We start from the raw sequence: 15,666 nt of genomic DNA, 5'->3' as shown, positions 1-15,666 counted from the left end.
TTAAGGGTAACACAATGTTCCAGGGCCAGTTTTTTAAGGAACTGGGTCTCCATTGTCCACCTCATGCTTTTAATTGTTCTGCTATTTATCATAACTCTTCCAATTATATGGAAAGTATTTTGCTTCTTGTTTGGATTTCTAAGCTTTAGGGGCCCTATTTAATTCTATACAGTGTATTGAGGACTTTCACTTCGATTTAGAAAAATATTTTCATCCCCCTTATCATAGGTTTCATGGTTGTGATTAGTGATACCTATTAAATTAGGTAGAATGTATCTACACTTTGTTTCCAGGGTCCCAAATTTACTTGCTATGTACTAAAGCAAATGGAGACACTACCTCAGCAGTTAACCAAATAACAAGTGGCATGCAGCAATTTATAAGTCACCACCATAGGAATTACGTCTGCCATTGTGTGGAATTCCACACCTAGAACGCCACGGAGGCCTTGACACCTACATGCGAACCACAGCTCTCATTTGCTTTCTAAATGGGCAATGCCACTTACCCAGATCCAGGTAACACTGGTGCATTCATTGCAGCTTGGTACCAATCAACCCTGCTTCTTGTTGGTATATTGGTTTCGGTTTCACTGAACATGCAGCATTCATATGTGTTACGCTTACAGCATACAGTGGTACTGTGCTGCTTCTATAAACACAGAGTAAAAATCCGTTGTCTCCTTTTATACTTTCTGCTGTTGTGCTGTCTTATTGGCACGTATCGCCTTGGTCAGAAAGTCCTACAGGTTTTCTGTTACAACAACTCTGGTAAAATTAATATCAATCAATCAATCAGGGGTTAGTAAAGCGCTAGCTACTCACCCGGTGCGGATCTCAAGGCGCTGAAGTAAGTAGTTGAGAGTGGGAGGGGGACCGCAGATCCGGGAGGATCACTGAGTTCCATCGAAGAGCCAGGTCTTGAGCTCCTTCAGGAACTTGGGGACTGATGCCATCTGTTGGAGGTGTAGAGGGAGGGAGTTCCATGCCTTGGCCGCAAGAAGGGAGAAGGAGCGACCCCCTGTTCTGCTTTTATTGATCTGAGGTACTGCTGCTGCGAGGGAGAGCTGTGCCGAGCGGAGAGAGCGTGAAAGACGAGACGGTGGTTCAGGTTGGCAGGTCCGGTGTTGTGGAGGGCCTGGTCTGCATGGGTGAGAAGCTTGAAGGTGATTCTCTTCTCGACGGGGAGCCAGTGTAGGGTCCGGAGGTGCTGGCTGATGTGGCAGTGGTGCAGCAGGTTGAGGACTTCCTGCGGAGGTACTTGCTGTTCGTTGCCGTAGTCGAGTCTGCTAGTGATGAAGGCGTGTGACAGTTTTCCTGTGTTCGGGGGGATCCTTTTGAAAGTCTTGTGAAGAAGCCATAGGGCATGGGTACTCACAAACTTTCTGTCAGGGGCCAAAATTACAGTGTGGTTTGTGATTGAGGGCCGCACCACTACAGGTGGGGTCAGTGGGCGGGGGGGGGGGGGGTGGGGTTACAGTAAAAAAAATCAAACCTGTTTCAAAACATTACACAATGCTGTACTTTAAAAGCAGATATAACTACAAAGAGCACGTTTTGATAATACATTTTTATTAGCAGACAATAGCAATTTTAAGAGGCATTGCATAGCTTCATACACACTTTGACCCCAATTCCATCACAGTCTCTCTCTCTCTCTCTCTCTCTTTCTCTCTCTCTCTCTCTCTCTCTCTCTCTCTCTCTCTCTCTCTCTCTCTCTCTGTCAGTGTCTCTCTCTTTCTCTGTTAGTCTCTCTGTCAGTTTCTCTCTGTCAGTCTCTCTCTCTCTCTCTATTTCTCTCTACCTCTCAGGCTCTCTCTGTCAGTCAGAGTCTCTCTCTGTCAGTCTCTCTCTCTCTCTGTCAGTCAGGCTCTCTGTCAGTCAGGCTCTCTGTCAGTCAGGCTCTCTGTCAGTCAGGCTCTCTGTCAGTCAGGCTCTCTGTCAGTCAGTCAGTCTCTCTGTCAGTCAGTGTCTCGCTCTCTCTCTCTGTCAGTCTCTCTCTGTCAGTCTCTTTCAGTCCCTCTCTGTCAGTCTCTCTGTCAGTATCTTTCTCTTTGTCAGTCAGTCTCTTTCTCTTTGTCAGTCAGTCTCTTTCTCTTTGTCAGTCAGTCTCTCTGTCAGTCTCTCTCTGTCAGTCAGTCTCTGTCAGTCTCTCTCTTTCAGTCAGTCTCTGTCAGTCTCTCTCTCTCTCTCTCTCTCTCTCTCTCTTAGTCTCCCTCTCTCTCTGTCAGTCCGTCTCTCTGTCAGTCAGTCTCTCTGTCAATCAGTCAGTGTCTCAGTCAGCCAGTGTCTCTCCGTCGGTCTCTTTCAGTCAGTCTCCCTCTCTCTGTCAGTCAGTCTGTCTGTCAGTCTCTCTCTCTCTCTCTGTCAGTCAGTTAGTGTCTCTCTCACAGCCAGCCAGTATCTCTCTCTCTCTCTCTATCAGTCTCTCTCTGTCTCTCTGTCAGTCTCTCTCTCTCTGTCAGTCAGTTTTTCTTTTCTCTGTCAGTCTCTCTCTCTGTCATTCAGTCAGTCAGTCTGTTTCTCTGTCAGTCAGTCAGTCTCTCTCTCTCTCTTTCTCTGTCAGTCTCTCTCTGTCAGTTAGTCTCTCTCTCTGTCAGTCTCTTTCTCTCTCTATCAGTCTCTCTGTCAGTCTCTCTCTCCCTCCTTCAGCCAGTCAGTCTCTCTCTCTGTCAGTCTCTCTCTCTCTCTGTCAGTCTCTCTCTCTGTCAGTCAGTCTCTCTCTGTCAGTCAGTCTCTCTCTGTCAGTCTCTCTCTCTCTGTCAGTCTCTCTCTGTCAGTCAGTCTCTCTCTGTCAGTCTCTCTCTCTCTCTGTCAGTCTCTCTCTCCCTCAGCCAGTCTCTCTCTCATAGTCAGTCTATTTCTCTGTCTGGCTCCTAGTCAGTCAGTATCTCAGTCTGTCAGTCAGTCTCTCTCTCTCTACTCTCTTGCCACTCTCGCTCCACTGTCTCTCTCTCTCCACTGTCTCACTCCACTCTCTTCACTTCTCTCTCTCTCTCTCTCTCTCTCTCTCTCTCTCTCTCTCTCTCTCTCCACTGTCTCTCTCTCTCCACCGTCTCTCTCTCTCCACTGTCTCTCTCTCTCCACTGTCTCTCTCTCTCTCTCTCTCTCTCTCTCTCTCTCTCTCTCTCTCTCTCTCTCTGTCAGTGTCTCTCTCTTTCTCTGTTAGTCTCTCTCTGTCAGTTTCTCTCTGTCAGTCTCTCTCTCTCTATTTCTCTCTACCTCTCAGGCTCTCTCTGTCAGTCTCTCTCTCTCTCTGTCAGTCAGGCTCTCTGTCAGTCAGTCTCTCTGTCAGTCAGTCAGTGTCTCTGTCAGTCAGTGTCTCGCTCTCTCTCTCTGTCAGTCTCTCTCAGTCCCTCTCTGTCAGTCTCTCTGTCAGTCTCTTTCTCTTTGTCAGTCAGTCTCTTTCTCTTTGTCAGTCAGTCTCTTTCTCTTTGTCAGTCAGTCTCTTTCTCTTTGTCAGTCAGTCTCTCTGTCAGTCTCTCTCTGTCAGTCAGTCTCTGTCAGTCTCTCTCTTTCAGTCAGTCTCTGTCAGTCTCTCTCTCTCTCTCTTAGTCTCCCTCTCTCTCTGTCAGTCCGTCTCTCTGTCAGTCAGTCTCTCTGTCAATCAGTCAGTGTCTCAGTCAGCCAGTGTCTCTCCGTCGGTCTCTTTCAGTCAGTCTCCCTCTCTCTGTCAGTCAGTCTGTCTGTCAGTCTCTCTCTCTCTCTCTGTCAGTCAGTTAGTGTCTCTCTCACAGCCAGCCAGTATCTCTCTCTCTCTCTCTATCAGTCTCTCTCTGTCTCTCTGTCAGTCTCTCTCTCTGTCAGTCAGTTTTTCTTTTCTCTGTCAGTCTCTCTCTCTGTCATTCAGTCAGTCAGTCTGTTTCTCTGTCAGTCAGTCAGTCTCTCTCTCTCTCTGTCAGTTAGTCTCTCTCTCTGTCAGTCTCTTTCTCTCTCTATCAGTCTCTGTCAGTCTCTCTCTCCCTCCTTCAGCCAGTCAGTCTCTCTCTCTGTCAGTCAGTCTCTCTCTGTCAGTCTCTCTCTCTCTCTGTCAGTCTCTCTGTCAGTCAGTCTCTCTCTGTCAGTCTCTCTCTCTCTCTGTCAGTCTCTCTCTCCCTCAGTCAGTCTCTTTCTCCGTCAGCCAGTCTCTCTCTCATAGTCAGTCTATTTCTCTGTCTGGCTCCTAGTCAGTCAGTATCTCAGTCTGTCAGTCAGTCTCTCTCTCTCTACTCTCTTGCCACTCTCGCTCCACTGTCTCTCTCTCTCCACTGTCTCACTCCACTCTCTTCACTTTCTCTCTCTCTCTCTCTCTCTCTCTCTCTCTCTCTCTCTCTCTCTCCACTGTCTCTCTCTCTCTCTCTCTCTCTCTCTCTCTCTCTCCACTGTCTCTCTCTCTCCACTGTCTCTCTCTCTCCACTGTCTCTCTCTCTCCACTGTCTCTCTCTCTCCACTGTCTCTCTCTCCACTGTCTCTCTCTCTCCACTGTCTCTCTCTCTCTCCACTGTCTCTGGGGGACCATGGGTACATTGCCTTCAAGGACCGCGGGCGGCCTCTGGTGGCCCGCGGGCTGTACTATGAGTACCACGGGCATAGGGTGTGGTAGCAGGAGGAGGTGATGGCGCTGACCTGGCGGTCCATTTTGAGTTCAGAGTCCAGAATGATTCTGAGATTGCGTGCATGGTCCGTGGAGGCGGGTGGTTCCCTGAGGATGGGGGGCCACCAGGTGTCTTTCCAGGTGTCGGGGTGAGGGCCCATTATGAGTATCTCCGTTTTGTCCGTGTTGAGTAGGAGGCAGCTGTTCTTCATCCATCTGGTGACGGCTTCCATTCCATCTTGAAAGTTGCTTTTGGTGGTGTTGGGTTAGTTGGATAGGGAGAGGATGAGCTGGGTGTCGTCTACGTACGATGTGATGTTGAGTCCGTGTTCTCTGGTGATGGATACGAGCAGGGCCATATAGATGTTGAATAGGGTCAGGCTGATGGAGGATCCTTGTGGGACTGGGGTCGGTTCAGAGATGAATGGGGGGAGTCTGACTCATTGCGTTCTGCCAGAGAGGATTAAGTCGAGAGCCTTGTTCCGGATTCCCGCTTCATGGAGTCTGCGGGCTAGTGTGTGGTGGGAGACCGTATCGAAGGCCTTGGAGAGGTCGAGGAGGATGGGGGCCACAGTCTCTCCTCTGTCGAGGAGGCAGCGTGGATGTCATCTGTTGCCGTGAGGAGTGTGTTTTTTTCTGAATCCTGATTGGGATGAGTCGAGGATGTTGTTTTCGTCGAGGAAGGCAGCAAGTTGGCTGTTGACAGTTTTTTTTCATGATTTTGGCTGGGTAGGCAAGGAGGGAGATTGGTCTGAAATTCTTGAGGTCTATGGGGTCCGCTGAAAGTTTCTTCAGGAGAGGGTTGATCTCGGCGTGTTTCCAGTTGTCGGGAAAGGAGGCGGTCTCGAAGGAGCGGTTGATGATACTTTGGAGTTCGGGGCGAGGATGTCTACGACTTTACGGTAGATGTGGTGGGGGCAGGGGTCCGTGGGGGCCCCGACGTGGGTGGTCTTCATTATACTCAGTGTCTTCGATGCTTAGGGCGGTCCAGCTGTTGAGTGCTGGTTGCCTGCTACTGGGGGCCGTGGTGGGGGGTTCTTGTGTGGGTCGTTGTCTTCGAAATTGTTGTAGATTGTCTTGATTTTGTGATGGAAGAAAATGTTGAGTCTGTCGCAGAGGTCCTGGGAGGGTGTGAGGTCTATAAACTCGCTGTTGGGTTGGGCGAACTCTTTGATGATGCCATAGAGTTCTTTGCTGTTGTGAGCATTGGAGGAGATTCTGTCCTATAGAGCTTTCTTCCTTGCGAATCTAATGAGCTTGTGGTGGGCCGCAGTAGCTGTTTTGAAGTTGTCGAGGGTTTTGGAGCTACTCCACAGTTTTGCAAGTCGTCTGCAGGTGCGTCTGGAGTCTTGGAGTTCAGTGGAAAACTAGCTGGCTTTCTTGGCTTAGGACTTGGAGGCTTTCTTGAGGGGGCGATGGTGTTGGCGCAGTCGGTGTGTAGGGTGTGGGCGGCGGTGGTTGGGTCACCGTTTGTGGTGGTGGGAGCTGCTGAGGGTGTCGGCGAGCTGGTCATCCGAGATTTTGTTCCAATTTCTGCGTTGGAGCTGATGTGGGCATCTTCGGGGGATGTTGGATTTTAAGGTGTAGGTGAAGTGGACACAGCAGTGGTCCGCCTATTGGAATTCGGAGATGTGGCTAAAGGTAGTGGAGTTCCCTGCTGTGAAAATGGGATCAAAGGTGTGCCCCGCTGAGCGCGTTGGTTCAGGTACGATCTGCTTGAGTCCGATGGTGAGGAGGTTGTCCAGGAGGGAGGCGGAGTTGGGGTCCCTGCGATTGTCGAGGTAGAAGTTGAGTTCTCTTAGCAGCGCGAAATCAGTGGAGGTGATGTCATGTGGCGTGTTGATGTTGGTGATGGAATTGCGAAGGGAGTGCAGGGTAGGGGGTCAGTAGATGAGGGTGCCTCGGAGGGTGGAGGAGGGGTTGGTCTGGATCTTGAAATAGAGGTGTTCCATAAGGTCTGTGGGTCCGTCGAAGTAGGTGCTCAGTCGGAGGTTGGTCTTGATGGCGATGCCTCGGTTGGGGCGGTCTTCCCGGGTGAACTTGTATCCTTCAGGGATGGCGATTGTGTTGTCAGGGCTGGTGGTGGCATTCATCCAGGTTTCGGTGAGGAAGGCGATGTCCGGGGCGGTGCTGTTGAGGAGTTCCCAGATTTCCGTGGCGTGTCAGTGGAGGGAGCGGACGTTGAGGAGGATGCACCTCTGGGTTTGGGTGCGATGGAGTTGTTGCTGGAGGGTGGTGGAGGGTCCTGGGTCTCGGAGTCATGGCAGTGGCTGCTGGTGAAGGGTCTGAGGGTGTCGAAAGGTGAGGAGAGCTTGCAGTTGAAGTTCCTACCAGTGTTTAGTTTGTGGTGGGCTGAGGAGCTCTAGCGCTGGCGAACCAGGGTTCCTGGCGCTGGTCGCGGGCTCCTTGTTGGTCATCGGAAGCCTGACTATGTGATCTCTCAGGCTGCACAGAGGAAATCCAAAACTCTTTCAGCTCCTATTACCACACCTCCAGATAAAGAGGGCCAGGCGCCTTGATAATGCTGGCAAGCGATTCTCCTCAATGTCGGCTCTGGTGGTCAGAGCAGCAAATGCTCTCGCAATTTGAGGATGCTATGATTGGCCAATGTGGTACGATCTAGCACCTTACATAGCTAAGCTTCCTGAGGACAGTAAAACAGACGCAAGGAAGATCCTCCAGGAAGGGGAGAGAGCACCCATGGAGGATATCGACTGTGCGATGGATATTGACACTTTAGTATTTAGATCGCTTGGGGGTGCCGCAGTATTATGCCACCAAGGATAGCTTAGGGCGACATCTTTTAGGCCGGTAGTGTAAAGCAAAATTCTTGACCTTCCGTGCTTTTTTGGCAAGCATATCGACAGTCACGGTTCATGCAGGTAACATTGGTGGGGTAGTGTAAGGGGGGGGGGTGACACCGACACTGCCATGTCCTCGGGAATGCTTCAATACAGGTACTCTATAGGGGAGCGAGAGGGAGAGGTCTTCCATCCTACAGAGGTGGATACCAGCAATATCGATATCCCTCTTACACCTCCATACTGCCCGCAGACTCTGTGTCAACCACAGTCTGCGGCATACTCAAGCTCTGCCCCCTAGAGGGAGAGCAGGGCGACAGGGGAAGGATTCCTCACATTGCCAATGACTAGTTGCAGGCTCCGGCTACCTCTCTTTCCACTCCTTCACAGGCCACCTTACGGGGAAAGTTTTCGTGACAACTTCAGCAGTGGCAAAAAATAACAACAGACCGATGGGTCCACAACCTTATCCAGTTAGGCCATATCCTGGAGTTTTTTCAAATTCCACCATGCACTCCACCAGGTCGACAGGATGTGAAATACCTACATTGTCTGTGTTTAGAAGTTCTTCTCATGCTCCAGAAGGGAGCAGTAGAACAGGGTCCTGTGTCCCAGGTAGGGAAAGAGTTCTATTCCGGTTTCTTCTTGGTATGGAAATATTTCAGTCAATGGCCACTGATTCTAGATTTGGGAATCCACAATACCTACCTCAAAAAGCATTATTCTGCATGGTCGCTCTGCAGGACATTTTGTTAAATCTAAACCCAGATTACATGGCTGCTCTCGACTCACATGACAGGATGCATATTTTCATTTCCCCCATCCACCCCACCCACAGAAAGTACCTTCGATTTACTGTACCCGGAGGCCATGATAAATTCAAGGTACTGCCATTTGGCCTGAAATTGGCTTCAAGAATATTCACTAAATGTCTGGCTCTGCTAGAAGCCTTTCTAAGGAGGCGGCAACATCAAGTGTTCCCTTACTTGGATGACTGGCTAATCAAAGCTTCATCAGTGTCATCAGCTCGGGCATCCGCTACAAGTCCCTCCTGGGAACAATGTCATCTTGTATCCCTCTTATTCTCTTCTACCGGCTTCAGATGCGTCCTCTGCAGAAAGTACTTTTGAGGACGTTATTGCTATCAAGCCAGCAGTGGTCAAGGCCGTGTTTTGGTGTACTCGGCGGAAAAATATTTAAATTGGTCTCTCTGTTCTCGCCACTTCATCTCTGTTCATAATTACCACCAATGCCTCCCTAGAAGGATGGGGAGCTTTCCTTCAAGATCTCCAGGCCAGCGGCCGTTGGCAGCAACATCGGCATCTCCACATCAACTTGCTGGAGCTCAGGACGGTGAAGTTGGCATTGCAGACTTTCCTACCAAAGATAAAAAAACTCTGCGGTGTTAGTCAGGACAGACAACACAACCGCAATACATTATGTCAACAAATAAGGCAGCAACTGATCTCACCTCCTCCCTCAGGAGGCTCTGCATCTGTGAATAGGCAATACAAAATAGAGTCTTTAAAGGTGGAACATTGTCCGGGTAATCCGAATACAACAGCAGGCACATTAAGCAGGCTCGGGTCAGCCTGCCACAAATGGGAGTTGCATCAGGAGACACTCAACAACATCTTCCGCCAGTGGGGCAGACCAACCGTAGATCTGCTTGCGACTTAGGACAACAAGAGGTGCTGTTACTTTGCATCACCTTCCTGGATCTTGTGGGAATGCATTTTCCAAGGCATGCTCAGACATCTTTGCCTACACCTTGCCACCGATTCTCTTCTTGCCAAGACTGCTGATGAAGATGAAGGCAGAACCCTGCAGGATGATCCCAATAACCCCATCATGGCCGCGTCAACATTGGTACACATAACATCTCCTACTTTCAGAGAGACAGCCCATCCTCTTGCATCCCATTCCATCTCTTATGACAATGTCCCAGGGACAAGTTCTGCATCCAGATCCTAAATCACTTCGATTAGCAGTGATGGCTCTGAACACCTTGAATTTGAGCATCTAAATATCCCCTCGGAATGTAGGGATATTCTTGTCAACGTCAGGTCACAAAGCACTAACAAGACATACGGAATGAAGTGGAAGAGATTTTGTATCAGGTGTCAGGAAACCGACGTCCATCCTTACTCATCCATGCCTCTGTTAAGGTCCATCTGGCAGCAGTATCTCGATTTAGGAGGACCTCTTCTGGTTCCTCATTATGATCGGCAAGGATTATTAAGCAATTCATGAGAGGGCTATTTAGGGTCTTTCCACCTGTCAAGCCTCCTCCACCCCTCTGGCATCTAAACATAGTTCTGTCACAACTCATGAAACATCCTTTCGAACCTATACACAGATCTGACCTCCAGTTCCTTTTATGGAAAGTGGCCTTTCTTCTAGCCGTGACCTCAACTAGGAGGGCTAGTGAAATTTAGGCTCTCACTATCCAGGAACCTTTTCTACAATTCAGGTATGGGAGAGTACTCCTTCGTACCAACACTAAATTCATCCCCAAAGTTCCATCTGACTTTCACTTGAGTGAGCCTGTTGTACTCGAAACCTTCTTTCCACGACTGAGAACGGTAGTGGAAATAGCCCTTCATTTGCTAGATATACAGCGTTGTCTTTAGTTCTATCTTCGTAGTACCAAAGCCTTTCTCACATCATCCCAGTTCTTTGTGGCCTTTAGTGCCCCTCTGAAAGGCTATCCCCTGTGTAAACAGAGTATTACACATTGGATCTCAAGTGCTATTAGATATTGCCATCAATTAGCAGAGCAACTTCTGTGGGTGCCAGTGTGTGCCCATTCTACAAGAGCGGTCTCTGTGTCAACTGCTCTATTTGCCGGAGTACCTATCCAGGACATCTGCAGAGCTACAACCTGAAGAGTACACAAACCTTCACCAAGCATTACTGCTTGAAAGTCGTAGTTCACAGTGACTCAACAGTGGGCCTAGTGGAGTTAAATGACTTTTATGAAGGATACATTTAGTTTACTAAGTAATTTCAGATTATTTTATCACATTTCTCAGTTTATTCTATAGTGTTATAATTCAACTTTGTTCCAGTCAAGCCCACTTTGCCATTGCAGATTCTCTGCACAAATATTTCTTCCTTTTAATGTTAGTGCTGTCCTATAATGGTGGTGTGGTACTTCCTTCCTGTTTTATTCAAATTCCACTTTTATCCAAGTCTTTTATCCATTTGAATGCATTTTTTCTGTTGAATCGTCACACTTTATTTATAACTTCTCATAATTTGATAAGTCTGTATGGAAATTAGAATTTTTTTTAAGGATGAGTTATTCTCCACAAATGTCCAGGTGGTTAATCGTTTGGAACCGTAGCCGCCTTCTGGCTCCAAGCTGAGCATGCTGCTCTGACTCATGTCCTTTCTACACAACAGAACGCAGAAATTCAAGAGTAACAACTTGATGTCTTCGCCAATACCCGTAACGCTAGGCGTCCCACAAGGATCCTCCCTATCCTCAACTTTGTTTAACCTAGTTATGGAACCTCTCACCACCTTGCTACAAGCATCCAATGTACAATTCCACATGTACGCCGATGACACTCAACTCTATCTCAAAGTACAATCACCCAAAGACATTATGCTCTTGAATTCAACGATCAGAAGCACCCAATCATGGTTGGCTGCTAATCACCTCAAGCTCAATGCTCTTAAAACAGAGTTCCTCTTGATCTCACCTCCTGCGAAGATCACTAGCACTCAAATCTGGCTTAAACACCTAACCGCACTCAATGTTCAGCCCATCATTGTGGACTCAGCAAAATCTCTAGGAATAACACTTGACACCAACCTCAACATGCAGGAACACATCAACAAAGCAACTAAAGGGGCGAACTATCAGATCAATACCCTAAGGAAACTCAAACCCTTCCTTCCAGCCAAAGATCTCCAAACTGCGGTACAAGCTCTAGTCATCCCTCGAATAGATTACGGCAGCATCGGCCTCTGCGGTCTCCCCCTAACTACCACGGCACCCATAAGAGCTTCTCTAAACGCTGCAGCGAGACTCATCACCGGTTCAAGAAAACACTCACACATTTCCCCTGACCTGAGAGCCCTGAACTGGCTGCCTTATGAAGCCAGAATTCATCTGAAAATCGCCTGCATCACGCACAAGGCTGTCCACCTGAGCTCACCCGGATACCTCGCCCAAAAGCTGACGATTTCCGGAGGCTCTAGGAACACCAGAGGCACAAACAACCTTCTGCTAAAGCCCCAAAGATTCCGCAAGGAAAAAACGTATAAACGCTCCTTCTCAGGAATGGCACCCAGGATCTGGAACTCACTCCCCCCTGAAATCAGACTCATCTCCTCTACCATGCTTTTTAAGAGAGAAGTAAAGGCTATCCTCATGGCTAAATACACTTGAATTATTACTGGGGATGATATTCACAGACGGTACACCATTCAGTGTTACTAATCTTTTTTGCATTTCTGTATGACGCATGTTATTGACCTGCCTGAGTGTTTACGCTATCAATTATATTGCACTTGTATTATTATTGATGTATATGGCTGACTATGCTCCCACTTGTATCTTCCCCACCCCAATTGCTAGTTTACTCACACGCTGTTCCCTTCGTCTGTAAAGCGCTCTGATATCTGCAAAGATCTTGTTCGCGCTATATAAAACTTTCAAATAAATAATAAATAAATAAATGACATAGTTCCCTTTGCCCCATAGCAGAGGACTCTGCAGCTTTGGAATTTTGAGGAAGTACATTTTACTAATTGTGCATGTTGTACATTATTATCAGCTTAGGTACACTTTAGAAGTTGCACAAATTGACTTGGAAGCATTTCTTGATCTTTGAAGACTTTACTAGTTTCTACAGCAAGAAGAATACACTTCTTGGCCTTTGTGTTAGTGCCCCTTTTAAACAGTAGTTGATTACTAGATTTAAGGAAGGAATTTCCCTTAAACCCTTCTGGGAACCTCTGCTGCTTTGTCTCCTGCTTGCCACCGGTGGAGACCGAAGTTTCTATTTGCCCTCAGCCTTGTGCTGACTGTATACAAAGATGAGAGACTTTTGTATGATGTTTCACTGATATACAGGGATTCCAACTTTTAAAGTGAACTACAGATTTTCAGCAGAATTCCAACTCTTAAAGTGAACTACAGATTTTCAGCAGAAATGGTCACTGCTTCCGAAAATGTAAAACATTCTGAGGTCCATGGTTTGAATGTGAAGAACAGCCTAAATCCTTTCAAATGCAACACAGTTTTCTTGGTCTTCATCAGTGGCACAACCCGGATTGATGTTTTGATTCTCTGCAAACTTTTTCAGTGCGTCCTCCCACCAGGGCCTGCCAGCCATACTCAACGGAGAGGAACAAGCTCTGCGACTCCTGTGAAAAGGAAACCTGGCCAAGAGAATGCACCAAAAGGCACTTTCCACCACCTTAAGTTTTTTCAAATCAGTTTTCCTGCTCTTCTCTCTCATAATCCAGTCATTCTATCTAACATGACAAAGCCACGTAAAATATATGTTTATATTCACTGAAGAAACAAGATTATGTTTGGATTTGCGTATCACACCCTAATATATGTATAAATAGGCCTTAGAAATTCCTTTAAAAACACAGTAAAGCCCAATTATGGTTACAATTTAAATCCAAGATAACCACTAAAATTGGCTAATTTTGAATAGCTTCATAGTTCGTAACTCGTACAACAGCCAAGCAAACCATAATTTGCATACTAAATACAATGCTCACGGCTTTCCTTTAATAAATCTGGTTTATAGGACATTCTGCATGTTCCCCATAAGGATACTCCCCCTCACTACACCAATGCGTTGTATTTACTTCGATCTACAAAATGCTAATGGCCATGGCACCTCCTCTGAGAATTAGTTGGACTGATCATTGGTTCCCCCTACTGAAGAGAGCACCTCTTTCACAGTGTTAATTCGTAGAGCTGTTTCGGTGCTAGAGGTACAGATGCTCACTGTGGAGACCAAAGCCAGTTTGCTCACAGACATTCTGTGCTTGGTCTTTCAACTTCTGATGGATACGGTTTCCTATGCATCCCTCATCTTTTGAATACCCATGCACCAGACGGGATCGAGAAATGTTTCTATAGCTTTTCCACCTCGGTAGGTGAAACTGGCTACACATAGACATCAGAAGCAACATCATTGTTACTTCATCGAAGCCATAAAGCCATCACCCCGGCATGCAGACATCAGTTTCCCATCAATTGTTCCTATGCCAATGTGGGAGAATGACCGTATCATCTTGTAAATTGAAGTGCAGTAAACTGTTGGAACCCCATTAAACATTGCCGATGACCATCCTCCAAGACTGGGAGAAGAATGGCATCGGTAAGTAATCTGCAGATATAGTACCTACCAGAAAGATCATTACCAAAGGTGGATACTTCTACCTTCAGATTCCTCACCTTTTGAATACATTGCCAAACAGTACCCCTCTTGGTAGAGGGGTTTAAAGGAATGGTCAGACAAGGATGTCCTGGAGGACAAATGGGCAAAATGGCCGTCCTGTCACACTTCTGAATCCAAGCAGTAGTGCTTAGCAAAAGTGTAACGAGGCTCCTATATTGCGCTCTGCAGAAGTTTTAACTGTTGGTGATGTGTTGCAACACTGGGCCAATTCGGCTCCCAATTAGTGGTAGTTTTAATTGCGGTGTTGATGTCGGAGGCTTGGTTTGGTTATTGGTGGTTATAGGTGGTTTTTGGCAGTGATAGCTCCCTGATGGTGATACTTGGTTAAATACTATTCTTTTTCCCCCTGGTTTTTAGCGGCTTTTGACTTTTTTGGGGGGGTTTATGACTCCTTGGTCTCTGTTTTGCACTACCCTTTATTTCAGTAAAGGGCTTTACAATGCCTTTTAATGAAGGCTGAGAGGGGCTGATTTTGATTTTTGGTAATTGTTTTATTGGTTTGCTTTATTTTCTTTTATTTTCCTTAATTTTTATTGTTTGGCGTTGGAGCTTTTGTGGGTTGGGTTGTTTGGCTTCCAGAGATGTTCCTCCCCCTCGGTTATGCACTATACTGGTTCCCTTTGCAGAACCTTGGCTTGCTGGGCCTTGCTTTTTCCTTTCTGGGTCCGTAGCACAATTTCTGGGTTTGATCGTGCCCTGGTTATCCGGATTGTACTGATCCGTAGCTAGTGTAGCGACCTGACCCCCCCACCGTCCTCACCTCTACTCTGCCTCTCCTGTACCGCTCAGGGCGGGGGGGGGGGGGGGCAGTATACAGTGCAAGGCACTCCCCTACTCCTAGACGGGAGTGGAGGGGACACAGCAAGGAGGAGAGTGAGTTTGAGGCCAAGATGGGCCACAGGGGCATAGGGCAGCGGAGCCCCCTGAGCCCCCGGGCCTCCGGACGTCCGGGCAGAGGCGGGACTGTGGAGTAAGGCTCGGAGGAAGGTACAGAGCTGCTCAAGGGGACTGTGGATTAGCGGCACACTCCAATTGCGTCCACACGCACAATTCAGCAGAAGGAGCCTGGAGGTGTTTTACTGGGGCCAGGACTAGAATGCCAGATGGTTGCCGAGAAACACGGGCGGGTTGGCGGTGCAGCACTCTCCGTGCCGTGCTCCACTTTCCAAGCGCAGCAAACGCGGCTAATGCAACTAGACACAGCTCAGCACTCGCCTGCTCCTCTCTCCGCCCGTTCTGCCTGCCTCCGTCTGGATCCCGCTGCTGGGGCTCTCCGCCTCGGAATTCGCGATTCCACCGGAGCCTCTGGGCTGGCCGTGGTCCGTGGAACAGCAGCGGCGGTGGCGGCGGCAACAGTAGCGCTAGCGGTGGTAGCCGCAGGAGCGACAAGAACGGTGGCCGCAGCAACAACATCGGTACGTGACATCTCCTAATACCAACTCGTGTGTTTTTGCAGCTGTAAGCCACAAGGACTCCTCTTGTAAAGACCAAGATGGAAAACTTCACTGTGGTGGAATAGGCCCTTATGCCCTCAGGTGCTTCTTTTCTTGCTAAGGCATAACTCATTTTCATGCATAAGGTGATTCACCTCAATAAGGTCCCCTTTTGGACAGCTTTTTTTTTTAAACATGTTTTTATTGGTTATGCAAAAAACATCAGATTGGCAGTGTGCATGAATACAATATACTGGTACAGCGTGTACAAAACAATTTCGATACTGATTTTCATGTGTCCCAGGCCTTTTCTCGACCATCACAACTAATTCCAACAATTGCCTTGCCCCACCCACCCTCTCATTCTTCCCCTGAATCATCATCTGAGCTATCTTGGTCGGAGAATCTCTAGCTTCATCC

The 15,666-nt window shown here is 47.9% G+C and overlaps 1 protein-coding gene across 1 annotated transcript in view; it reads left to right on the top strand.

Annotated features, from left to right (window-relative positions):
- Nucleotides 1–15,666, top strand: part of PTDSS1 (phosphatidylserine synthase 1) — a 360,643-nt gene that overhangs the window by 238,134 nt on the left and 106,843 nt on the right. The window lies entirely within an intron of this gene.

The sequence above is a fragment of the Lissotriton helveticus genome, chromosome 4_1, assembly GCF_964261635.1.
Source record: "Lissotriton helveticus chromosome 4_1, aLisHel1.1, whole genome shotgun sequence".
NCBI classification, from domain to species: Eukaryota; Metazoa; Chordata; class Amphibia; order Caudata; family Salamandridae; genus Lissotriton; species Lissotriton helveticus.
This window is presented reverse-complemented; position numbering and strand designations above follow the sequence as displayed.